Source organism: Ornithorhynchus anatinus, chromosome 5 (genome assembly GCF_004115215.2).
Source record: "Ornithorhynchus anatinus isolate Pmale09 chromosome 5, mOrnAna1.pri.v4, whole genome shotgun sequence".
NCBI classification, from domain to species: Eukaryota; Metazoa; Chordata; class Mammalia; order Monotremata; family Ornithorhynchidae; genus Ornithorhynchus; species Ornithorhynchus anatinus.
Genome location: NC_041732.1, coordinates 65,216,616 through 65,242,444, shown reverse-complemented (window position 1 = coordinate 65,242,444; position 25,829 = coordinate 65,216,616). Strand labels below are relative to the sequence as shown.

The window sequence follows — 25,829 nt, the reverse complement described above, 5'->3', positions numbered from 1 at the left end:
CTTAGACCAGTGCTTGGCACAGAGTAAGCGCTTAACAAATACCAACATCATTATTGCCTCAGTTCCCTCATCTGTCAAATGGGGGTTAACTGTGTGCCTCACGTGGGACAACCTGATGACCTGTCTCTCCCCCAGCACTTAGACCAGTGCTCGGCACAGAGTAAGCGCTTAACAAATACCAGCACTACGATTATTATTGTTAAGGAGGGGGATCAGGTGAGGTGAAATTGGGCTGAGGAGAAGAAGGAGGAGGAGGGCGGCCCTGGCCGTCACTTCCGGTCCGGAGAGAAAATGGCGGCGGCAGCGGCGCGGGCCGGGGCAGGTAAGAGCCTCCCCCGGGGCCCCCAGAGGGCGGGGCGGCCTCGCTGACGACCCCGCAAGGACCGGCCGTCGCTCCAGTAGCCCACGCTTATGCTTTCCGTTGTATTTATGGAGCGCCTACTCTGTGCCCAGCCCCTCCGCGCTGCTGCGGGGAGGAGGAGGAGGAGGAGCAGGCCAAGGTGAGGCGGCGCCCGCCTGAACCGTTGGCTTCTCCTTCTCCAGCCCCGGGCGGCCCAAATGAGGAGGGGGAGGGTATGTGTTAAGCGCTTACTATGTGCCCAGCGCACTGTTCCCAGCGCTGGGGGGGGGGGATACAGGGCGATCAGGTGGGGCTCCCGGTTTTCATCCCCATTTGACAGTTGAGGGAACTGAGGCCCAGAGATGTGAAGTGACTTGCCCACAGTCACACAGCTGGCAGGTGGCGGAGGGGCGGGGTAATAATAATAGTGATGTTGGTATTTGTTAAGCGTTTACTCTGTGCAGAGCATTGGTCTAAGCGCTGGGGGAGATGCAGGGTCATCAGGTGGTCCCACGTGAGGCTCCCAGTCTTCATCCCCATTTTGCAGATGAGGGAACTGAGGCCTAGAGAAGCAGAGTGACTTGCCCACAGTCACACAGCTGGCAGGTGGCGGAGGGGTGGGATGATAATAATAATGATATTTGTTAAGCGCTTACTCTGTGCAGAGCACTGGTCTAAGCGCTGGGGGAGAGACAGGGGAATCAGGTTGTCCCACCTGAGATGCCCAGTTAATCCCCATTTGACAGATGAGGGAACTGAGGCCCAGAGAAGCAGAGTGACTTGCCCACAGTCACACAGCTGGCAGATGGCGGAGGGGCGGGATAATAACAATAATGTTAGTATTTGTTAAGTGCTTACTCTGTGCAGAGCACTGTTCTGAGCACTGGAGGAGATAGAGGGGAATCAGGTTGTCTCATGTGGGGCTCACAGTCTTCATCCCCATTTGACAGATGAAGTCACTGAGGCCCAGAGAATAATAATGTTGGGATTTGTTAAGCGCTTACTATGTGCAGAGCACTGGTCTAAGCGCTGGGGGAGATGCAGGGTCATCAGGTGGTCCCACGTGAGGCTCCCAGTCTTCATCCCCATTTTCCAGATGAGGGAATTGAGGCCCAGAGAAGCAGAGTGACTTGCCCACAGTCACACAGCTGGCAGGTGGCAGAGGGGCAGGATAATAATAATAATGTTAGTATTTGTTAAGCGCTTACTCTGTGCAGAGCACTGTTCTAAGCGCTGGGGGAGAGACAGGGTCATCAGGTTGTCCCACATGAGGCTCACAGTCTTCATCCCCATTTGGCAGATGAGGTCACTGAGGCCCAGAGAATAATAATGTTGGGATTTGTTAAGCGCTTACTATGTGCAGAGCACTGGTCTAAGCGCTGGGGGAGAGACAGGGTCATCAGGTGGTCCCACTTGAGGCGCACAGTTAATCCCCATTTTACAGATGAGGGAACTGAGGCACAGAAATGTTCATTCATTCATTCGTATTTATTGAGTGCCTACTACTAGTGATACTAATAATAATGTTGGTATTTAAGCGCTTACTACGTGCACTGTTCTAAGCGCTGGGGGAGATACAGGATCATCAGGTTGTCCCACGTGAGGCTCACAGTCTTCATCCCCATTTTACAGATGAGGTCACTGAGGCACAGAGAATAATAATGTTGGGATTTGTTAAGCGCTTACTATGTGCAGAGCACTGGTCTAAGCGCTGGGGGACAGACAGGATCATCAGGTGGTCCCATATGAGGCGCACAGTTAATCCCCATTTTACAGATGAGGTCACTGAGGCACAGATAATGTTGGTATTTAAGTGCTTACTATGTGCAGAGCACTGGTCTAAGTGCTGGGGGAGAGACAGGGTCATCAGGTTGTCCCACATGAGGCTCACAGTCTTCACCCCCATTTTACAGATGAGGTCACTGAGGCACATAGAATAATGTTGGGATTTGTTAAGCGCTTACTATGTGCAGAGCACTGGTCTCAGCGCTGGGGGAGAGACAAGGTAATTAGGTTGTCCCAGGTGAGGCTCACAGTTAATCCCCATTTTACAGAGGAGGGAACTGAGGCCCAGAGAAATGAAGTGACTCACCCACAGTCACACAGCTGACAAGTGGCAGAACTGGGATTTGAACCCATGACTTCTGACTCCCAAGCCGGGCTCTTTCCACTGAGCCAAGTGACTTGCCCAAAGTCTGCCTAGGACAGTGCTCTGCGCATAGTAAGTGCTCAATAAATTAATTCAATCAAATTTATTGAGCGCTTACTGTGTGCAGAGCACTGTACCAAGCGCTTGGAATGGACAATTCAGCAACAGATAGAGACAGTCCCTGCCCATTGATGGGCTTACTTGCCCAGAGTCTGACTAAGACAGTGCTCTGCATCTAGAAAGCGCTCAATAAATTCATTCAGTAGTATTTACTGAGCGCTTTTATGTGCAGAGCACTGCACTAAGCGCTTGGAATGGACAATTCGGCTACAGATAGAGACAATAAATGAAAGACTCCCAAGCCCGGGCTCTTGCCATTGAGCCACGCGCCCAGCATCCCCTGGGGCCTCGGCGGCCCAGTCTGAACCAGCCCAAAGAAGTCTAGGTACTGGGACTCCCTGATCCTTAGCGTTTGTTCATTCTGTCGTATTTAATGAGCACTTAATGATGGTATTTGTGAAGCGCTTACTATGTGCCAAGCACTGTTGGTATTTGTTGGTATTTGTTAAGCGCTTACTATGTGCCGAGCACTGTTCTAAGCACTGGGGTAGACATAGGGGAATCAGGTTGTCCCACGTGGGGCTCACAGTCTTAATCCCCATTTTACAGATGAGGGAACTGAGGCACAGAGAAGTTAAGTGACTTGCCCACAGTCACACAGCCGACAAGTGGCAGAGCTGGGATTCGAACTCATGAGCCCTGACTCCAAAGCCCGTGCTCTTTCCACTGAGCCACGCTGCTTCTCGAGCACTGTTCCACTGTTCCAAGCACAGGGGTTGATACAAGGTCACCAGGTTGTCCCCCATGGGGCTCACGGTCTTCATTCCCATCTGACGGATGAGGGAACTGAGGCCCGGGGAAGTGAAGTGATTTGCCCAGAATCTGACTAGGACAGTGCTCTGTGCACAGTAAGCGCTCAGTACATACGAGTGAATGAATCCCAAGCCCGGGCTCTTGCCACTGAGCCACGCTGCCTCCCGGCCACGCTCCCAACATCCTCTGGGCCTTCGGCAACCCAGTCTGAACCAGCCCAAAGAAGTCTAGCTACTGGGACCCCCTGGTCCTTAGCGTTCGTTTATGTTGTATTTAATGAGCGCTTAATAATAATGATGGTATTTGTTAAGCGCTTACTATGTGCCAAGCACTCTTCTAAGCGCTGGGGTTGATGCAAGGTCATTAAGTTGTCCCCTGTGGGGCCCACAGTCTTCATTCCCATTTTATAGCTGAGGGAACCGAGGCACAGAGAAGTGAAGTGACTTGCCCAAGGTCACACAGCAAGCAAGCAGTGGAGCCGGGATTAGAGCCCACGTCCTCTGACTCCCAAGCCCGGGCTCTTTCCCCTAAGCCATGCTGCTTCACAATAATAATGCTTCACATAATGCCATAAAAAAGATTTTAAAGTGTACATCCGTTCAATTTGAGTGCTTAATGTGTGCAAGGCACTGTACTAAGCACTTGCGAAGTACAGTTCAGCAACAGAGACAGTCCCTGCCCACAACATGCTCACAATCTAGCAGGCGGGAGACAACATCAAAACAAGTAAATGATGATAATAATAATTTTTTGTTAAGCGCTTACTATGTGCCGTGCACTGTTCTAAGCGCTGGGGTAGACACAGGGGAATCAGGTTGTCCCACGTGGGGCTCACAGTCTTCATCCCCATTTTACAGATGAGGTAACTGAGGCACCGAGAAGTTAAGTGATTTGCCCAAAGTCAGCTAAGTGGCTGAGCCGGGATTCGAACCCATGACCTCTGTCTCCAAAGCCCGTGCTCTTTCCACTGAGCCACGCTGCTTCTGAGCATCAGTAGCATCATTATAAAGAGAATTGGAGATATGTGCACACCATTAATAAAAATTAATAGAATTACAGTAAGTGTGTGTGTATTTATAAATAAACAAGTGCTGTGGGGCGGAGAGCAAAGGGAACGAGTCGGGGCGATGGGGAGGGGGAGCAGAGGAAAAAGGGGGCTTAATCTGGGATAAATAACGTTTCCTTCGGCGCACGAGAATCGGAATCCTAGCCTCCAGCATCATTTTCTCAGTCTAATCTAATGTAGGTAAGCCTTAGCTGGTAATATATTCTCGGCACCTTCCTGGGCTGTTCAGTTGAGGAATTCACGGAAAAGCCGAAGCCTGCTTCCCTCTGGCTCTCAACTCTGTGATGTTCTTTCGTTCAGTTCTATTTATTGAGCGCTTGCTGAATGCAGAGCACTGTACTAAGCGCTCACTTCTAGGTTCCGGACTGCAGGGCCGGTGTCATTGTAGTCAGTCATGCAGTGGTACGTATTGGGTGCATTACTGTGTGCCGAGCCCCACTTGTCTGCTGTGTGACCTCGGGCAATCCGCCTCACTGCTCTGTGCCTCAGTAACCTCATCTGTAAAATGGGGATCGAGACTGTGAGCTCCACATGGGATGGGAACTGTGTCCAACCCTACTTGCTTGTAGTCACCTCAGTGTTTAGTACAGTGCCTGGCACATAGTAAATGCTTAGCAGATACCATTATTATTATTAATAATAAAAGCACTTGGGAGGGTACCATGAGATAATAATGTTGGCATTTGTTAAGCGCTTACTATGTGCAGAACACTGTTCTAAGCGCTGGGATAGATATAGCGTAATCAGGTTGTCCCACATGAGGCTCACAGTTAATCCCCATTTTACAGATGAGGGAACTGAGGCACAGATGTTAAGTGACTTGCCCACAGTCACAAAGCTGACAAGAGGCAGATCTGGGATTCGAACCCATGACCACTGGCTCCCAAGCCCAGCCTCTTTCCACTGAGCCACGTTGGTGGTAGACGTGATCCCCGCCCACAAGTTTACAGTCTAGAGGAGGAGCTAATGCTCACTTGACTAATGGGCAGTGAAGTTCATTCAGTCGTATTTATTGAGCACTTACTCTGTGCAGAGCACTGTACTAAGCGCTTGGAGAGTACACTTCAGCAACAGACACTCCTATCCATCTACGGGCTCAGAGACAAGAGTTGAGGCTGACACCCTTTGTTTGATGTAGAAGATCACTCAGAAACAAACATTTCTTGGCACAGAAATTAGGCGACGTTGCTTTTGAGGGTGCTTGAAATTCTACTAAGGTTTGATTAAAGGGTGAAGGGGGTCACTTTTTTTCCCCCCATGGCATTGTTGTAAAACTAAATATTTCTCCTGACCTTCCATTCTTATTAAATTTGTATATATTTCTCACGTTTCTTTGTGTTCCTAGATATTGTGAATCTTTTTAAAATCATCATATTTAGTTATTTCCTCATGAGTAATTTTGATGGCCACATAAAAAGCAGTGAGCTAAAACAAATGGCTTTTTATTATATGGAATATAATTTAATAGTAATGTAGCACCCTTTTAAAATAAACTAACAAGTATTTGCTCAGTTGGCTCTTTCTGTGTAGAATAGACCTTGTTTTAACTAAAGGTCTGCAGAGATTGAAATTTTAGGTCTAAAGACTGGCTCAACCTGGCCTGAGTCCAGCTCATGCCGCTGGGCCCCCCCCAGTTATGGGGTGACCATCAATTGTATTTACTGGACACTTACTGTGTGCAAAGCACTGTAGTAAGCACTTGGCAGAGTACATATAACAGAGTTGCTAGACAGGTTCCCTGCCTACAGGGAGCTTAACATGTGCTGTTGTTTCTCCCCCCCCCCCCCCCCTTTTTTTTTTTAAGTGAGTCCAACTTGGATCTCTTGTTCCTTCCCTGTTTGCCTCAGAACAGACACACTCTGTTGCGTCCACACCTACCCCTTCATGCATTGGCTGAAAATATCAGACCAATGTAGGACTAAGCTAGTTGTGCCTTTTTCTCTTCCATAGGTTGTTTTTCTGCTTCCTTCTTTTTCTTCTCCCGCCTCTCCACCTTACACGGCGGAGCCCAAGCAGCGTGGCTCAGTGGAAAGAGCCCGGGCTTTGGAGTCAGAGATCATGGGTTCGAATCCCTGCTCGGTCACTTGTCAGCTGGGTGACTTTGGGCAAGTCACTTAACTTCTCGGTGCCTCAGTTATCTCATCTGTAAAATGGGGATTGACTGTGAGCCCCATGTGGGACAGTCTGATTCCCCTGTGTCTACCCCAGCGCTTAGAACAGTGCTCGGCACATAGTAAGCGCTTAACGAATACCAACATTATTATTATTATTATTGATTCCTAAGCCCATGCTCTTGCCACTAGACCATGCTGCCTTCTCTCCCACCCACCTCCACCCCCCAAATCTGTCTTGTTCCCCCACAGAGACCTCCGATCTTTTGACCCCATCCAATTTTCTCAACTCATCATGCCCCATTTAGCCTCCATAGCCAAGCTATCTTGATGAGCAAATTGTTGCTCTCAACACCACCATCTCTGCTGAACTCACTTGCTCCCCATCCCTTTGTCAATCTCACAACCACTAACCCACAGTCCCGGTTCATCTCCTCAGTCCACTTCCTTCACTCTGTGCATGAGCCGCAGAGCGCTGCTGCCGGAAATATAGATACCAAGCCTTACTTCATCCACTGCAAGTTTATCCTTACATTCTTAAGCCTCTGTCCTCTCCTCTGCCCTGCAAAATTCTCTCTCCATTCTTGTTGACATCCATGCCCGTCGATCTCACCAGTCGTTTCAGATGTCTGACTCCCTCCTCAAACCTCCTCTCCTTCCGCCTCCCCCATCTCTTGCCCCTAATGGCCTGGCTCCTGACTTCATTAAGAAAATCGAAGTTGTCAGGCATGATCACCCTTAAATATTCCCTGCCCCTACTTCAACTCTCCCATCTTTCCCGGCAGTATTTCAGAAGGAGATCCCCTGTCTTCTTTCAAGAACCACCCTCTCCACCTGCACATCCAACCCTGTCCCTTTGCGCCTTATCAAAACTCTTGCCCCTGCCCTTCTTCTCTCCTTGACAGCCATCTTCTACCACCCTGCCTAGCCCGCATACTTTACTGCTCTCGTGCCAACCCGCACACTGTACGTTGATCTCATCTATCTTGCTGCCGACCTCTGGCCCACGTCCTGCCTCTGGCCTGGAACACCCTCCCTCTTTATAATAATATTTAGGGTTCCCGTTAAGTGCTTATTCATTCAATAGTATTCAGTAGTATTTATTGAGCACTTACTATGTGCAGAATACTGTACTAAGCGCTTGGAATGTACAAATCGGTAACAGAGACAATCCCTGCCCTTAGATGGGCTTACAGTCTAATTAGGGGAGACAGACAAAAACAATAGCAATAAATATTCATTCATTCATTCATTCAATAGTATTTATTGAGCGCTTACTATGTGCAGAGCACTGTACTAAGCGCTTGGGATGAACAAGTCGGCAACAGATAGACAGTCCCTGCCGTTTGACGGGCTTACAGTCTAATCGGGGGAGACGGACAGACTAGAACAATGGCACTAAACAGCGTCAAGGGGAAGAACATCTCGTAAAAACAATGGCAACTAAATAGAATCGAGGCGATGTACAATTCATTAACAAAATAAATAGGGTAACGAAAATATATACAGTTGAGCGGACGGGTACAGTGCTGTGGGGATGGGAAGGGAGAGGTGGAGGAGCGGAGGGAAAAGGGGAAAATGAGGCTTTAGCTGCGGAGAGGTAAAGGGGGGATGGCAGAGGGAGTAGAGGGGGAAGAGGAGCTCAGTCTGGGAAGGCCTCTTGGAGGAGGTGATTTTTAAGTAAGGTTTTGAAGAGGGAAAGAGAATCAGTTTGGCGGAGGTGAGGAGGGAGGGCGTTCCAGGACCGCGGGAGGACGTGACCCAGGGGTCGACGGCGGGATAGGCGAGACCGAGGGACGGCGAGGAGGTGGGCGGCAGAGGAGCGGAGCGTGCGGGGTGGGCGGTAGAAAGAGAGAAGGGAGGAGAGGTAGGAAGGGGCAAGGTGATGGAGAGCCTTGAAGCCTAGAGTGAGGAGTTTTTGTTTGGAGCGGAGGTCGATAGGCAACCACTGGAGTTGTTTAAGAAGGGGAGTGACATGCCCAGATCGTTTCTGCAGGAAGATGAGCCGGGCAGCGGAGTGAAGAATAGACCGGAGCGGGGCGAGAGAGGAGGAAGGGAGGTCAGAGAGAAGGCTGACACAGTAGTCTAGCCGGGATATAACGAGAGCCCGTAATAGTAAGGTAGCCGTTTGGGTGGAGAGGAAAGGGCGGATCTTGGCGATATTGTAGAGGTGAAACCGGCAGGTCTCGGTAACGGATAGGATGTGTGGGGTGAACGAGAGGGACGAGTCAAGGATGACACCGAGATTGCGGGCCTGCGGGACGGGAAGGATGGTCGTGCCATCCACGGTGACGGAGAAGTCTGGGAGCGGACCGGGCTTGGGAGGGAAGATGAGGAGCTCAGTCTTGCTCATGTTGAGTTTTAGGTGGCGGGCAGACATCCAGGTGGAGACGTCCCGGAGGCAGGAGGAGATGCGAGCCCGAAGGGAGGGGGAGAGGACAGGGGCGGAGATGTAGATCTGCGTGTCATCTGCGTAGAGATGGTAGTCAAAGCCGTGAGAGCGAATGAGTTCACCGAGGGAGTGAGTGTAAATGGAGAACAGAAGAGGGCCAAGAACTGACCCTTGAGGAACTCCAACAGTTAAAGGATGGGAGGGGGAGGAGGCTCCAGCGTAGGAGACCGAGAATGATCGGCCAGAGAGGTAAGAGGAGAACCAGGAGAGGACAGAGTCCGTGAAGCCAAGGTGAGATAAGGTACGGAGGAGGAGGGGATGGTCGACAGTGTCAAAGGCAGCAGAGAGGTCAAGGAGGATCAGAATGGAGTAGGAGCCATTGGATTTGGCAAGAAGGAGGTCATGGGTGACCTTAGAGAGAGCAGTCTCGGTAGAGTGGAGGGGACGGACGCCAGATTGGAGGGGGTCTAGGAGAGAATGGGAGTTAAGGAATTCTAGGCATCGATTGTAGACGACTCGTTCTAAGATTTTGGAAAGGAAGGGTAGTAGGGAGATAGGACGATAACTGGAGGGGGAAGTGGGGTCAAGAGCGGGTTTTTTTAGGATGGGGGAGACGTGGGCGTGTTTGAAGGCAGAGGGGAAGGAGCCCTTGGAGATTGAGTGGTTAAAAATAGAAGTTAAGGAAGGGAGGAGGGCAGGGGCGATGGTTTTAAGAAGGTGAGAGGGAATGGGGTCCGAGGCGCAGGTGGAGGGGGTGGCACTTGCGAGGAGGGAGGATCAAGGGGATGAACATCTCATTAAAACAATAGCAAATAAATAGAATCAAGGTGATGTACATCTCATTAAAATAAATAGGGTAATGAAAATATATACAGTTGAGCGGACGAGCACAGGTTGAGCGGACGAGCACTATGTGCCAGGCACTGTACTAAGCGCTGGGGTGGGTACAAGCAAATCGAGTTGGACACAGTCCCTGTCTCGCAGAGGGCTCCCAGCCTTCATCCCCATTTTACAGATGAGCTAACTGAGGCACAGAGAAGTGAAGTGACTTGTCCAAGGCCACACAGCAGAAAAGTAGTGGAGTGGGGATTAGAATCCCTGATCTTTTGACTCCCAGGCCTGTGCTCTACACTACGCCATGCTGTTCCTCTTTATATCTGACAGATGATTTCTCCCCACTACCCCCTGCCTTTCAGAGCCTTTTTGAAGGAATATATATATATTTTTTGGCATTTGTTAAGCACTTACTACATGTGAAGCACCTTTCTAAGCGCTGGGTGGGGGGGATACAAGGTGATCAGGTTGTCCCATGTGGGGCTATGCCTTCCCTGACTAAGCCCTCATTTCCTTTTCTTCTCCTCCCTTCTGTTTTGCCCTGACTTGATCCCTTTAATAATGTTGGTATTTGTTAAGCGCTTACTATGTGTAGAGCACTATTCTAAGCACGGGGGTAGATACAGGGTAATCAGATCGTCCCATCTGAGGCTAACAGTCCCCATTTTACAGATGAGGTAACTGAGGCACAGAGAAGTTAAATGACTTGCCCACAATCACACAGCTGACAAGTGGCAGAGCCAGGATTCGAACCCATGACCTCCGACTCCCAAGCCTTGGCTCTTTCCACTGAGCCACGCTGCTTCCCTTTATTCATCCCCCCCTTCCCAGCCCGGTAGCACTTATTAACATATCTCCAATTTTATTTATTTATATTAATGTCTGTCTCCCCCTCTAGATTCTAAACTTGTTGTGGGCTGGGAATGTGCCTGCTATATTGTACCCTCCCAAGTGCTTAGCACAGTGCTCTGCTCCCAGTAAGCACTCAATAAATACAATTGATTAATAAACATCCGTTTGAGACAGGCAAAGCTTGAGACAGGCAACGCTTGAGAACCTTTCCACATCTAGAATTGAATACTTAGGAAAACTTCCTTAAATCAGGCATATTGTTCATCTTTTGGTATCTGTATTTCAGTCCACTTTTGGGCTTTGAGGCTTTTTAGTAGGTTGTGATTAATTTGGGGTTTCTCAGAGCATACATCCTTAAATGACTGAAGTAGAAACTGAAATTGTACTTCCTGAAGTAGAGCTAAAGGTCTGATACCTTGGTCTGTTAAGGTCTGCTAAATTTTTATGTACTTTTAAGAAATTCTACAATACTTTGATATTTCATTTTATTGCACTTAAAGGCAAAAGGCATGTTAAACCTGATCCTTTCTTCGAGTCAAACTGTTTTTATTGCTTGGATTTACTTTAAATTTGGCTTATTGAAACCTTGGAAAAAATAAGTATCTTCTCTGAGATGTGTGGTTTCATTAGAAGACTTAAAGAGCCATAATGATCGACTTCCTTGTTTCTAGGGTTTTCATGTTTTGAATAAAAGGTGCTGCAGTCAGTCCAGAACTATTTAGAGGATTACTTCACTCATTCCTTTACCCATATCCTGTTAAACCCTTTCTTAGGATCTTAAAAAATTACTTGTTCTGACATAGTTGAACACATATGAGTATAGCACATCTTATTTTGATTAATTATATCCTTTCCTTAGGCTATAAATGAAAGCATTTTGGGTTGGCATGGGTCTGAAAAAGTAGGTTTGATTTTAGACTACTGTGGTGTGCTACCTTTTTTTTTTTTACATTATCTAATTGCCTTTGCTGAGCCACCTTTCATCAGTTCCTTTGATATGCCTGATTTAACTGGAAAAAAATAGTCTATTTATGCATTTGGATATACTCTGGCAATTTATAAGTGCTTTGTTTTTGGAACTGGAATCTCCTGACAAGAATTACAGATGAGCTTCAATTCTGAGGCATCAGGGACTTAACAACCTGCACCAAGGAATTGGTTTTAGTGAAAATAATTTGGTAAGTGCCACTTGCACTTTCTTATCCTTTCTAGTTATGTTCCCATTAGGGTATTGAGTGCTAAGAGCCAGGGTCGGGTAGGGACACAGCACATTGTGATGTGAACACAAGTTTGTTGGGTTTTTTTTTTTCAGATAGGACTCATTTAAAGCTCATTTTAGCTTTAGTGACCACAGTGCTGTGCCGATGTGCCATAAGCCAGCAGGCAGTTACCTCAGTAGCTGCCCCGCTCTTTGCCACCGGAGCCAGATCTAGGAATTTTTTTGGCAGAGAATTTGAGGGTCTCGTGAGACTCCTATGTGATCCGTGATGGTGCACGCATTGTCGAGTGGTTATGTGTCACGTGGTATGGCAGATTGCGTCGCCAAACTGCGATGTACCTTCCACCAAGACAGTAATTCCTCCCTTCAAAACCCCTAAACCACAGCCCTCCCTAGCTTCAAAACCCTTCAGGGGGTGGAAAAAGAAATCTTTCCATCCCCCAACATGACTTCCAGGTCCTTTTGTGGGGGCAGTGGCCACAAGTAGCTTGGGGAAAGGGAGGCTCTTCTGACACTCTGAGTCAAGGTGGCCTAGGAGATCCCAGCTGATGGCACCAGTGCCAGCCCATGCCCCCAACACTGAACGGCAGCATTAGTAGTTTTCTAAGAGTCCATAATGGCTATGGTGCCAACCCCAGCCTGCTCTCCCAAGCCTGCGGTCGAGGCAGCAGCAGTTTGAAACCTGTAGCGATTTGGGCGCTAGTCCCAGTCCCCATGCCACGTGCAGTGTGGTTCAAGAACGTGATGGCAGTGGGAATTCATTCATTCATTTGTATTTATTGAGCTCTAACAGGAACCTGGGAGATGCCGCAGAGGCTCCAGGGAGGTGGAAGATGGTGGTGGTGGCGGTAGGCTGTGGCGGGACATGGGAAACGGAGCTAAGAGGAGCCCGGAGGAAGGAGGTGGTAGAAGCAAGCACGGCAGTCCTCGGGCCGGACTTCCTTGTAGCGGTAACGGCTTGGTGGAAGGGCTGGGTGGGATGCTTCTGAATCCCCATGAGCCCCTGTGGTAATCCGGTCCTGTTCGACCCCCATGTCACTCCGCTGTTTTTCAGGATTCCAGTTCTGCCTGTCCACTTGGCGGAATCTTCTGTTAGTTGTTTGGTCAGAAATCCTCACGCCCGATGGCACAGTTCCATTAGGCATGCTTACTTACGGAGCCTGGGTCAGAACTGAGATCTTCTAGTGCTCTTTCCAGTGGATCAGCATTAGGGCTGCAAAATATCCCGTTAAGAGCTACAGCTAGATTTTTGCAGGAATTTCCCCTGCACTAGGTTATAAATTCCATAAGGTCAGGGATCGTGTCTACCAGGTCTATTGTAATCTCCCAAGTGTACTCGGTAGAGCACTGTACACATTATAAAAGCTTAATAAGTACCATTGATTGATCGACAGGTCAAGATTCCAGGGCTTGAATGTCTGACCTGTCTGACCCAATAAATGAAGGGGCCTGTATCCAACCCAACATTTAATTTTCTTTTGGCATCATCTATTCTGGCTTCCAGGAGTGGAGGGGAAACTTCCAAGACTATTGGCCATTCGCACCCACTTCCTTGGAGAGCTCATTCACTCCCATGGTTTCAAGTACCACTTCCCTGCAGATGATTGCCTTGCCTTGATTCTATTTAGTTGCCATTGTTTTTACGAGATGTTCTTCCCCTTGACTCTATTTATTGCCATTGTTCTTGTCTGTCCGTCTCCCCCGATCAGACTGTAAGCCTGTCAAACGGCAGAGACTGTCTCTATCTGTTGCCGACTTGTTCATTCCAAGCGCTTAGTACAGTGCTCTGCACATAGTAAGCGCTCAATAAATACTATTGAATGAATGAATGAATGAATGATTCCCAAATCTACATCTCCAGCCTTGATCTCTCTCCTGTGCAGTCTTACATTTCCTCCTGGCTTCAGGACATCTCTACTTGGATGTCCCATGTCACTTCAGACTTGCCTTGTCCAAAACAAAGCTTACCTTCCCACCCAAATCTCCCCATCACAGGAGGCGGCACCACCATCCTCCCGGTCTCACAAACCCGTAACCTTGGTGTTTTCCTCCACTTATCTCTCTTATTCAACCCACATATTCAGTATAAACAGGTCTTGTCGATTGAGCCTCCACGACATAGCTAAAATCCACCCTTTCCTCCACACTGCTGCCATGTTAACCCAAACACTTTTTCTATCCCACCTTAATTATTGCATCAGCCTCCTTGCTGACCTCCCTGCCTCCTCTCTCCCCCCATTCCAGCCCATACTTTACTCTGCCGCCCAAATCGGTTTTCTACAGAACTGTTCAGCCTGTGTCTTCCCATTCCTCAAGAACCTCCAGGGATTGCCCATCCACCTCTGCATCAAATAGAAATTGTCCCCTCCTGCCTCGTCGCGCTACTACAACCCAGTTAGTACACTTTGCTCCTCTAATGTCAACCTACTCCCTGTACCCCGATCTCATCTATCTCACCACTGGCCTCTCACCCATGTCCTGCCTCCGGCCTGAAACACCCTCCTTCATATCCAGCTGACGCATCACTATCCCCACCTTCAAAACCTTATTAAAAGCATATCTCCAAGAGGTTTCTCCCTGGCTAAGCCCTCACTTCTTCATCTCTCACTCCCTTTCCCTTTGATTTGGATTTGCACCCTTTATTCACCCCTACCTCAGCCTCATATGTACTTAGGTACCTATCTGTAATTTATTTATATTAAAGTTTGTATCCCCCTCTAGACTAAGCTTGTGGTCAGGGAACATGTCTACCAACTCTGTTATGTTACATTCTCCCAACCGCTTAGTACAGTGCTCTACACACGGTAAGCATTCAATAAATATGATTGATTGACAGAGCAGTGCAATGGTAACGTAAAACAGGCCGATGACCTTGTTTTGTGTGTGAGGACTGCTGGGAGTTGGAGACCACACACCGGCCGAACCATTTGGCATCTTTTTTTTCCACGGTGTTTTTATGGTATTTCCTATGTGCCGAGCGCTGTTCTAACCATTGGGGTAGATACAAGGAAAAGAGATTGGACACACTCCATGTCCCACAAGGGATTCACAGTCTTAATCGCCATTTTACAGACGAGGTAATTGAGGGACAGAGAAGGGAAGTGACTTGCCCAAGTTCACACAGCAGACAAGTGGTAGAGCTGGGATTAGAGCCCAGGTCCTTTGGACTCCCAGGCCCGCATTTTAACCACCAGGCAGTGATCCTTCTCACATGTGAGGGAATCACTGCATTGGCTAGAAGTCATTAGAGCGGGATTTATTAACTCTTTTCTACACTCCCAAGCACTTAATACAATGCTATGCATCGATAAATGATCTGGTTGTAACCTGAAATCCTGGTCATAGCCTCAGGTCATTTACCATAAAGAGATGTGATCCACTTTGTCTTGATTGTGCCCTGAACATTATTTGCTTGTTTGTTTTTTTTTAATAGTATTTGTTTAAGCACTTACTGTCAGGTACTGTACTAGATAAAAGCTAATCAGGTTGGACACAGTCCCTGTCCCACGTGGGGCTCAGTCTTAATCCCTATTTTACAAATGAGGTAACTGAGGCACAGAGATGTTAAGTGACTTGCCCAAGGTCACACAGCAGACAATTGTCGGAGCCGGGATTAGAACCCAGATCCTTCTGACTCTTGACCTGTGCTCATCCATTAGGCTATGCTACTTCTGTTTGCTGCCTGTAGACCAGCCTAATCTTTGCAAGATTTTACTTCACTTTACTTTGACCCCTGGGCCACGCCCTCCCGCTGTCCTGGAACACCCTCCCTCCTCACATCTGCCAAACTAACTCTCTTCCCCTCTTCAAAGCCCAGCTGAGTGCTCACCCCCTCCAGGAGGCCTTCCCAGACTGAGCCCCTCCTTTCCCTCTGCTCCTCCTTCCCTGCCCTTCCCCTCCACCCTCTGCTCCTCCCCCTTCCCCTCAGCACTGTGCTCATTTGTATATATTATTTCTTACCCTATTTATTTTGTTAATGAGATGTACATCTCCTTGATTCTGTTTATCTTGATGCTGTTGTTTTGTTCTGTTTTCCTTTGCTGTCTGTCTCCCCCGTTTAGACTGTGAGCCCGTCGTTGGGCAGGGATGGTCTCTATCTGTTGCCGAATTGTACATTCCAAGTGCATAGTACAGTGCTCTGCACATAGTAAGCGCTCAATAAATACTATTGAATGAATGAATTCAGGTTTCTGCTTTGAATTTTCAAGCAAAAATATTTCTGCTGTTTAAAACATACCGATTTTCATCTTGTGTGTTCGAACCATTGCTTGTCTGTTACTATTATAATTGCAGTAATCACCACTTCCCCAAAGTTTGTGCAATAAAATGTAGAATTTAAGATGTGATGGTTGAGTATTGTAGGTTTTATTTTAATTCTTGGACAGTTTCTTTCTCATCCCTTCAACCCTCATATAGTAACAATCCCTTCCAAATTGCAGCTTTTGAAATTGTTTCCCCATTTCCCCATGGCACCTCTGTGATTCCCTCCATGAACCCACTCCCAAATCCCGAGAGAGTGGTAGCAGAGGCTAATGCTCTAAAATTAAAATCAGAGTTTTGTAGAGCCAAAATGGCCCTTAAACATTTCTATGTTTATACTTTCTTGAATTGTCAGGCCTGAATCCATTTCTTAAAATTTGAATGTGAGTTCATTTTCATGACACTTTGGGCATTTGTTTTCTCCAAATGAAAAAGTAATGTGCTCCCATTAGAAAAACTGTATATTGTAGGAAATGGATAAATTTAATGAATTTTGAATTTAGGCTGTGGTTGGTGAGTTTCTAAATTCTAAGTGATAACACTAGCATTATGGAGGTTTAAGTTCTAAGTGGTGGTCAGTGATTCAACATTTCATCTCCCACTGAGCTTCATTTATAGCAAAGTCCTCATGAGCCTCTTTGAAAATGTATCCCTCAATAGAATATATTGGAAGTTGTCATATGAATTTAAATTATTTGTTTTTATAGCTTCTAAAGTTAGATACAAGGAAAATCATTGTGACAAAAAGGATTTGGGAGTTGAATTACTGAGGAACAGTGTATAATTTCCACCAGAGAGCTTTAAGAATAGGATAGACATTGCATCGAAACAAATAATCTCATCCTGGGAAAATAAAAATAGGAATTATTTAATGATGTCTTTTTAAAAAAGATATGGTAGGTAGTATGTAGAGCTTCTCTTAATAGGCCTTATTTTTATGGATCTAGTACAGAGACTGGCAAAATTATCTGGAGAAAATCATGTATATTAGATGTTTATATAATACGTCTGTAAGTGGAGTGAATGCTAATGAGAACAAGTTGTAGTTCCCAATGAAAATGATACCTCTCAAGTGAAATTTCTGAAAATGGAAGAGTATATAGATAGAAAAAGATCATCAAAGCATAGTCCAAAAATGCCTTTTTATTCCGTGTAATTTATTTTGCTTCCAATTTTCTTCCATAGGTGATGTCTTATTAATGTATTCAAATTAGAATTGTATTAAAAACTTAAAAAAAAAAAGGTCTTCGTTGTCACTTTTTTTTCATATAGGGTGTTTTCTCTATTACAGAATTCCCCTATATTTTCTGTAAGATGAACATGTGTGTCATCTGATGTGATTTATTTCTAAGGAGAATTCCATCTCCTGTCATTTTCCATGAAGTATGAATGAAGGTCAAGGTACGCAGTAAATCTTTCATTTATCATAAAACTGGTTTACAACATTTCCCTAAATATGCAGTGGGGTTTTTTGGGGGTTTGTTTTGAGGTCCTGCATATATCTACAGAGTGTTCCCACTGAGTATTTTTTATTTTTTAGTACATTAGAAAATGCAGTTAAAAGCTTAGACTGAATATGGATATATTTTATAGTTATTTTAAAACTGGTGAAAAGAACCAGCATTTTATGAATGCTTGTTATAACTTTTCAAAAAAGGTTTTTAACAGGTTACTATGGTCCAGGCACAGTGCTAAATGCGGGGGTAGATACAAGATAATCGGGATGGACACAGTCCCTGTCCCACATGGTGCTCACAGTCTCAATCCCCATTTTACAGATGAGGTAATTGAGGCACAGAGAAGTGAAGTGACTTGTCCATGGTTATCCAGCTGATACGCGGCGAAGCCGGAATTAGAACCCAGGTGCTCTCCCAGGCCCATGCTTTTCCCACTAGGCCATGCTGCTTCTACTAAAAAGCTGCGTCTAATTTAACACATTTGAAGCAAAATGGGCCAAAATGTAATTGACTTTTTCAAATTAAAAACAATCCCATGATTTGAGAAGTAGTGTGACCTAGGAAAAAACCTGGGTTCTAATCCCAGGTCTGCCACTTGTCTGCTGCGTGACCTTGGGTAAATCACTAGTGCTTAGTACAGTGCTCTGCACACAGTAAGCCTTTAATAAATATGATTGAATGGGCTTTTCTGGGCTCCAGTTACCTCATCTATAAAATGGGGATTAAGACTGTGAACTCTGTGAGACAGGACCTGTGTCCATCTGGATTATCTTCTTTCTATTCCAGAGCTTAGAAAAGCATCTGGAACACAGTAAATGCTTAACACAAATATTTAAAAAAATATAGGTAGTGATATATCGCCTTAGGAAATAGTTGGAAGTCACTGGATCAGAAGAGAGCATATTAATTCGTGAATTCAGAGATGGGAGTGTTAAGAGCTGGCTGTACTGCTGACCAGCTGTCATTCTGAGGAAATCATTCCATCTCTCTGATTTTTTCAGGCTGCTTCTCTGTAGGATGGGATAATAGCATCCACCACCACTTCCTCACAGAGCGATTGTTGTGAGGAAAGTAAAATAATCGAAAGAAACCCATAGGCAGAGCTTTGAGCTTATTGGTTGAAAGGAGCTTATATCCAGAGGTGTTTTCCAAATGATTAGCAAACATTTTTATTGTAAAATTGCTAAGATATTAGGAACTCTGTTGTTTTGGGAAATATGGGGTTAAATGAGTTAGTAAGGTAACTGCCCGTAGCCCAGTGCTTTGCCTGTGGCAAGCTCTTAATACCACTACTGCTAGTAAAATGTATGTAAAAGCTAATAAATCAATACTGCAACAGTTTTTTTATAGGATCAACCAAGAATTTTTCATCCCTTTTATCCACGTGGTTTTTTTTTTTAATGGTATTTATATAGAGAAGCATCTTAGTGGCCTGGTGGAAAGAGCACGGGCTTGGGAGTCAGAGAACATGGGTTCTAATCCCGGCTCTGCCACTTGTCTGCTGTGTGACCTTGGGTAAGTCACTTCACTTCTCAGCGCCTCAATTACCTCATCTGTAAAATGGGGATTAAAAGTGTGAGCCCCACATGGGACAACCTGATTACCCTGTATCTACCCAGTGCTTAGAATAGTGCTTGGCACATAGTAAGCGCTTAACAAATACCATCATCTTTAGTATTATTAAGCACTTACTAGATGTCAAGCGCTGTTCTAAGCACTGGGGTAGATACAAATTCATTCATTCAATAGTATTTATTGAGCGCTTATGTGCAGAGCACTGTACTAAGCGCTTGGAATGAACAAGTCGGCAACAGATACAGTCCCTGCCGTTTGACGGGCTTACAGTCTAATCAGGGGAGACGGACAGACAAGAACAATGGCAATAAATAGAGTCAAGAGGAAGAACATCTCGTAAAAACAATGGCAACTAAATAGAATCAAGGCGATGTACATTTCATTAACAAAATAAATAGATTGGACACAGTCCCTGTCCCTCTTGGGGCTCACACTGTCTAAATAGGAGGGAGTAAGATTTAATCCTCATTTTAGAGTTGAGGAAACTGAGGCACAGAGCATTTAAGTGACTTGTCCAAGGTCACACAACAAGTAATGGGCAGATCTGGGATTGGAACTCAGGTCTGTCCTCTTTCCACTAGGACATGCTGCTTCTCCTACTTCTCAGTACTTAATCCCAACGTTAAAATGAGAACTACAGTTTGCCATTCTGTGGAACACCTGAAGGAAACAAATGTTTTTTGTTTTTTGTTTTTTTCAGAAAAAGAAGTGTTACCAAGATTAGAGGCATGTACCTCCAGTTTAGACTGAACCCGAATTCCTGTTTGTAATTTAGTGAACAAGAGAATATTACATGTAACATGTAAATAATACGATCAAACAATTAAAGCACTCTACCACCTTACCTCCTGCTACCTCACCTCGCTCCTTTACCTTCTACCACCCAGCCTGCACACTTTGCTCCTCTAATGCTAAGCTTCTCAATTTGCCTCAGTCTCGCTGCCAACCCCTAGCCCACGTCCTGCCTCTGGTCTGGAATGCCTTCCTTCCTCAATTCCTAAAGACAATGACTCTCCCCCCCCCCCCCCAGCCCCCTTCAAAACCTTATTGAAGGCACATCTCCTCCCAGAGGCCTTCCCAGACTAAGTCTCTCCTTTCCTCTTCTCCCACTGCCTTCTGCGTCACCCTGACTTGCTCCCTTGGTTCTTCTCCCCTCCCATTTCCGTGGCGCTTATGTACATATCTGCCGTTTATATATTTGTATTGATGTCTGTTTCCCCCCTCTAGATTATAAGCTCATGGTGGGCAGGAAATATGTCTGTTTACTTTTGTATTGTATTCTCCCAAGCACTTAGTACAGTGCTCTGCACACAGTAAGTGCTCAATAAATGCAACTGAATGAACAATCATCTGCATCATTATTTTCAAGCAAAAACTCATGCCCGTTGACTTCAAGATCCTCTACCAGCTGTATCCTTCTTAGTATTAGTAATAGTCTTTATTAATGGCCACTTTATACAATGCTTCTTACTAAGTGCAGGGAAATAAGTACACAAATAATAATAATTGTGCTATTATGCACTTACTATGTGCTAAACACTGCTCCATGACGACACAGTCAGATCTGACACATTTCCCATCCTACATGGGGCTCTGATCCAAGGAGGAAAAGCAGGTATTGCAGAAGAGGAAGCTGAGGCACAGAGAAGTGGTGACTTGCCCAAGGTCACGCAGGCAAGTGTTGCAGCCAGGAGTAGAACCCAGGTCTCCTGACTCCTTGTCCGGAGCTCTTTCTCGGAGTCCACAGTATTTCAGTGAGAATGAGATGAGAATTTAGACATGGTTGCTCTCCCCCAAGGGTCTCACAAAGTAAGAGTAAAGCAAGGGAGGTGGCTGGTGGCAGAATCATAGAGAGATGAAACTAAAACACAAAACAGCGTCTTCACCTGCTCCTCCCAGCTCATGATCTGTGCTCCCCTTATTGACTCACCCTTTCATCTCTCTCCCTCCAACCCTTTCTTCATGCTCCCCGCATCAAATCCTCCACACCACAGATCTTCCTGTTTTCCGAGCTCTCGTGGAGTCCCAACTCCCCATGAGGCTTTCTCTGATTGATTTCCTTCTTCCCAGGTTATCCTCTCATCTACTACCCCAGCACTTTGATCCTGACATCCTCCAATGACACTTGTGAATATATCCCATTTTGCATTCTGTTTGAGCACTAATCGATTCATTTTTCCACTTCCCATTCATTTTGCACTGCATTTGTAAAGAATCGTGCAACTCTATTCCTAGTTAGATTGCAAGCCCCCTGGGGGCAGAAATTATGCTCCTATTATACTCTCCTAAATCCCAGAACAGTACTCTGCACACAATTATAAGCTTTCCCAAAATTAATAGTGGTAAGAATAAGCAAGAAGCCATGCACATTCATAAAAATATTTGTAGTACTTTTTAAATTCACTTATCGACAACGGTTAAACAGAGTCTATAACCATTTACTATTGGCTTCATCTACCTCAGAGACTAAGGTGCCATGTCAGAGTGGGGCATTTACTAGGTGTTGCTGCCACTCCTAATGAGAACAGATGTTTCAGGCAGCTTTCATTTAGCTGAGTGAGAAATTTAATTTTAACAAGCCATTATTATTGTTATTATTTATCATCAGCCTCCGTACTGCCCTTTCTGCCTCCAGGCTCTCCTCTCTCCAGTATTTCACTTTGCTGCTCAGATCAGTTTCCTTAAACAACATTCTGTGCCAGACATCTGACTCCACAGAAACCTCCAAAAGTAACCCATTCCTCTCAGCCTCAAGCAGAAATCCCTGACCACCAGCTCTCAGGAACACTAATCTCTTTCCCTACCTACTTTTCCTTGCTCTTCTCCCAATATGCCGGAGCTCTCATGCTCTGTTTCTGTCCAGAGAACCTACTCACTGGGCACTGTTCTCATTTCTCTTGCCCCCAGCCACTTGCTCATACCCTTCCTTCTGCCTGAATCTCCCTCCCACTTCACATCCAGCATATCACTGCTCTCTGTCTTCGGAACCCTTCTGTAATCACATCCTCCAGGAGACCCCTGATGAATTTCAATTTTCCCCACCTTATTCTTGACTCTTCCTGACCCTTCAGCACTTCTATCTTACCCTATTACCTGAGTATGCGTAGCAGATGGAATCCTTTTCCTAAAGGGGGCTCACAGTCTGTGGGAGAGAAAACGGGTATTTGATCCTCATTTTACAGAAGAGGAAATTGAGGCACAGTGAAGTTAAGTGACTTGCCCAGGGTCACACAGCACACAAGTGTCAGAGCCAGGATTAAAACCCAGACCTCTGACTCCCAGTCCTGGGCTCTTTCTATTAGGTGATGCTGCCTCTCTGTTATTCATTCATTCAATTGTATTTATTGAGTGCTGTGTGCAAAGCATTAAACTAAGTGCATGGGAGAGTACAATATAACAACACACATTCCCTCCCCACAAGGAGCTTACAGATCAGAGACAGCTTACAGTCTGTTAGAACTTGTGTAAACTGTCTTGCACCCTATTCAAATGCTAATTTTTTTCTCTAGACTGTAAGCTCACTGTGGGCAAGGAACTTGTCTTCCAATTCTGTTGCATTGTACTTGCTCAAGTGCTCAGTACAGTGCTCTGCACACAATAACTACTCAGTAAATACCATTGATTATTTTCCATCCTCTTATACAAGGAAGAACACGCACACATTTTTCATCTAAGATAGGTGTTCTGAAATTCTGCTTTTGGGTTCCTTTCTTGTGGCATTAATAAATTTGTAGAGCATGTTTTTAGTCACTTTTCAAGGCCCTGTGTGCAAGAGGTGATCTACAAAACACTCTCGTTGATGAATGCCATCTCACAGTTGGCAGCGATGTTGGACCGCAAGACAATGTTGCCATTTCTAGTGTCACAATGTGAGATTGCTCAGGGCCAGACAGAGCTGAAGCCTCATTGCCTTCAAAGAGCTTTATGCATTCAAAATTTCAAACAGCAAAAAAGCTACATATTGTTGTTTCCAGCATCTTCGAGAAAATTGAGCTTTTGAAAGTTTTATTGGCCAGAAACCCAGGGCAGGTTTGTTCTTGGAGCAACTGTTTTGGATGGAAAAATAACATTTGGCCCAAGTTGACCTAAGTTTGTGAGGGACAGATCTTAATACTAGACCCTAAGCAAACATTTCCAGGAAAAGCACTGTGAGGACAAGGGATATATTTGTGGAGGCACTAAGCTTGCCCCTGGATTTGCCCCATGGATCCTGATGTGAAGGTGTCTCTAGGATCCAGTGATGGTATTCCCGCTTTTTCCAGTCTTTACCGTATTCCTCCAACATGGGGCACATCAAAACAGTCTTAGATCAGCAGTACGAGGCTCCAATTCCCAAGGCCACACCTAACAATTGGGTGGCCTCCCAGGCCAATTTGGAGCCAGAAATGGGGTTTTTTCCCCTTTTATCTCTGCCTAAAACACCTTCAAAACAATAATAATTGTAGTATTTCTTAAGCGCTTACTATGTGCCAATCACTATCCTATGTTCTTGGGTAGTCAGGTTGGACACAATCCCTGTCCCACATGAGGCTCACAGTCTTAATCCCCATTTTACAGATGAGGTAACTGAGACCCAGAGAAGTGAAGTGACTTGCCCAAGGTCACTCAGCAGACATGTGGCACAGGTGGTATTAGAACACAGCTGGTATTAGAAACCATGTCCTCTGACTCTCAGAGCCGTGTTCTTTCAACTAAATCAAAAACAAATGACTTTCAACTGGTCTGCACTAACAATCTGGAGACTGTCTCCGGTTCCCTGGATTTGTACAGGTTAAGGGCAAGGTAGTCATTGTAGTAACAGTGATTATATTTAAACCAAATTAAATATATAATCACATATATATAATTTTTTAATGGGGGGAAAATATAACAGAAATACAACACATTCTCACACACAACAGAAGGAACGGGCCCTCTAAAAGGGAGACAGATGTAAGCATATTTACAAACAGCATTCAGAATGAATAATTAATGTGCAATTGAGTAAATGTACAAAAATAGGCTGGGTATAAATACAGAAAGGTTAGAGAAGGAGGGGAAGGGTTGGAAGTGGGAGAGGAGGTATCGAGTGTAAGAATGAAGATGACTGATGGTGGGGTGCGGTAGAATCCAGTACCACTTTCTCTTGGAAAAGTAGAAACCCTAAGAAACTGACCATCCCCACCGAAGTCGTGCAGATGCGACTTCCAGTCCTGCCAACCAACACTGGTTCTAGTAGCAGTAATAATAATAGTATTTATTGAGGGTCCACAGGATGCAGAGAACCATACTAAGAGCTTGGGAAATATAAAATAAAAGCGGCACAGTCCCTGCTTACCAGGAGCTTACATTCGAACAGGAAGGTCAACATATTCTCAGAGAATAATCAAAATAAATAATGGAATGAACAGTTGAATAAACATGTATATTGAAGTGTAAAGGTAAGGTAGAAATAAGAACATATGCACTAGAAACGGCTGATGAGTTTGTATGATTTGGTTGGGGTGGCTTGTTGGAGGAGGAGGGCTCTGAACATGGAGGAAACTGGTCTGTCCGATATGGGGTGGGAGGGAGTTCCAAACTGGGGGGAAAACACGAGTTAGGGGTGGAGGTGGAAGAGTTAAGAGTGAGGTACGGTTAGGTTATCTTGGAAGGAATGAAGAGAGCCACTTGGGGAGTAATGGTTGAAATCAGTGGTATTTGAGTGTTTGCTATGTGCAGAGCACTGTACTAAGCACTTGGGAGAGTACAATACAACAGAATTAGGAACAGAATTAGAAACTGCTCTCTCAAAGGTCACCAGTGATCTCCTTCTTGCCAAATCCAACGGCTCCTACTCCATCTTAATCCTCCTTGACCTCTCAGCTGCCTTTGACACTGGATTACCGCCTTCTTCTTGATAAATTATCCAACCTTGGCTTTACTGACTTCATCCTTTCCTGGTTCTCCTCTATCTTTCTGGCCATTCATTCTCAGTCTCCTTCGCGGGCCCATCCTCCTCCTCCTCCTCCCATCTCCTACTTGTAAGGGGTCTCTCAAGGTTAAGTTCTTGGTCCCCTTCTATACTCCATCTACACTCACTCCCTTGGAGAACTCACTTGCTCCCACAGCTTCAACTACCGTCTGCATGTGATGATACCCAAATCTACATCTCCCCACTTCTCTCTCCCTCCAGGATCACATTTCCTGTCTTCAGGACATCTCCACTTGGATGTCTTCCCGCCACCTCAAACACAACATGTCTATGCCTGAGGTCCTTATCTTCCCTCCCAAACCTGTCCTTTTCAGAACTTTCCCGTCACTGTAGAAGGCACAGCCATCCTTTGTGTGTCCCAAGCCCATAAACTTTGTGTCATCCTTGACTCCGCTCTCTCATTCAACCCACATATCCAATCTGTCACCAAATCCCGTCGCTCTCACCTTCACAAACATCGCCAAGATCCGCCCTTTCCTCTCCATCCTAACCGCTGCCACGTTAGTCCAATCACTCATAATAATAATAATGTTGGTATTTGTTAAGCGCTTACTATGTGCAGAGCACTGTTCTAAGCGCTGGGGTAGACACAGGGGAATCAGGTTGTCCCACGTGGGGCTCACAGTCTTCATCCTCATTTTACAGATGAGGTAACTGAGGCACAGAGAAGTTAAGTGACTTGCCCACAGTCACACAGCTGACAGGTGGCAGAGCTGGGATTCGAACTCATGAGCTCTGACTCCAAAGC

At 45.8% G+C, this 25,829-nt stretch overlaps 1 long non-coding RNA gene across 1 annotated transcript; it reads left to right on the top strand.

The window, feature by feature from the left end:
- Positions 1 to 275: 275 nt before the first annotated feature.
- On the top strand, positions 276 to 19,972 carry LOC103167592. The gene is made up of 3 exons (XR_003759700.2): positions 276 to 322; positions 17,388 to 17,497; positions 19,829 to 19,972. It is a non-coding gene; the product is annotated as an uncharacterized LOC103167592 (long non-coding RNA).
- The last annotated feature ends 5,857 nt before the right edge of the window (positions 19,973 to 25,829 follow it).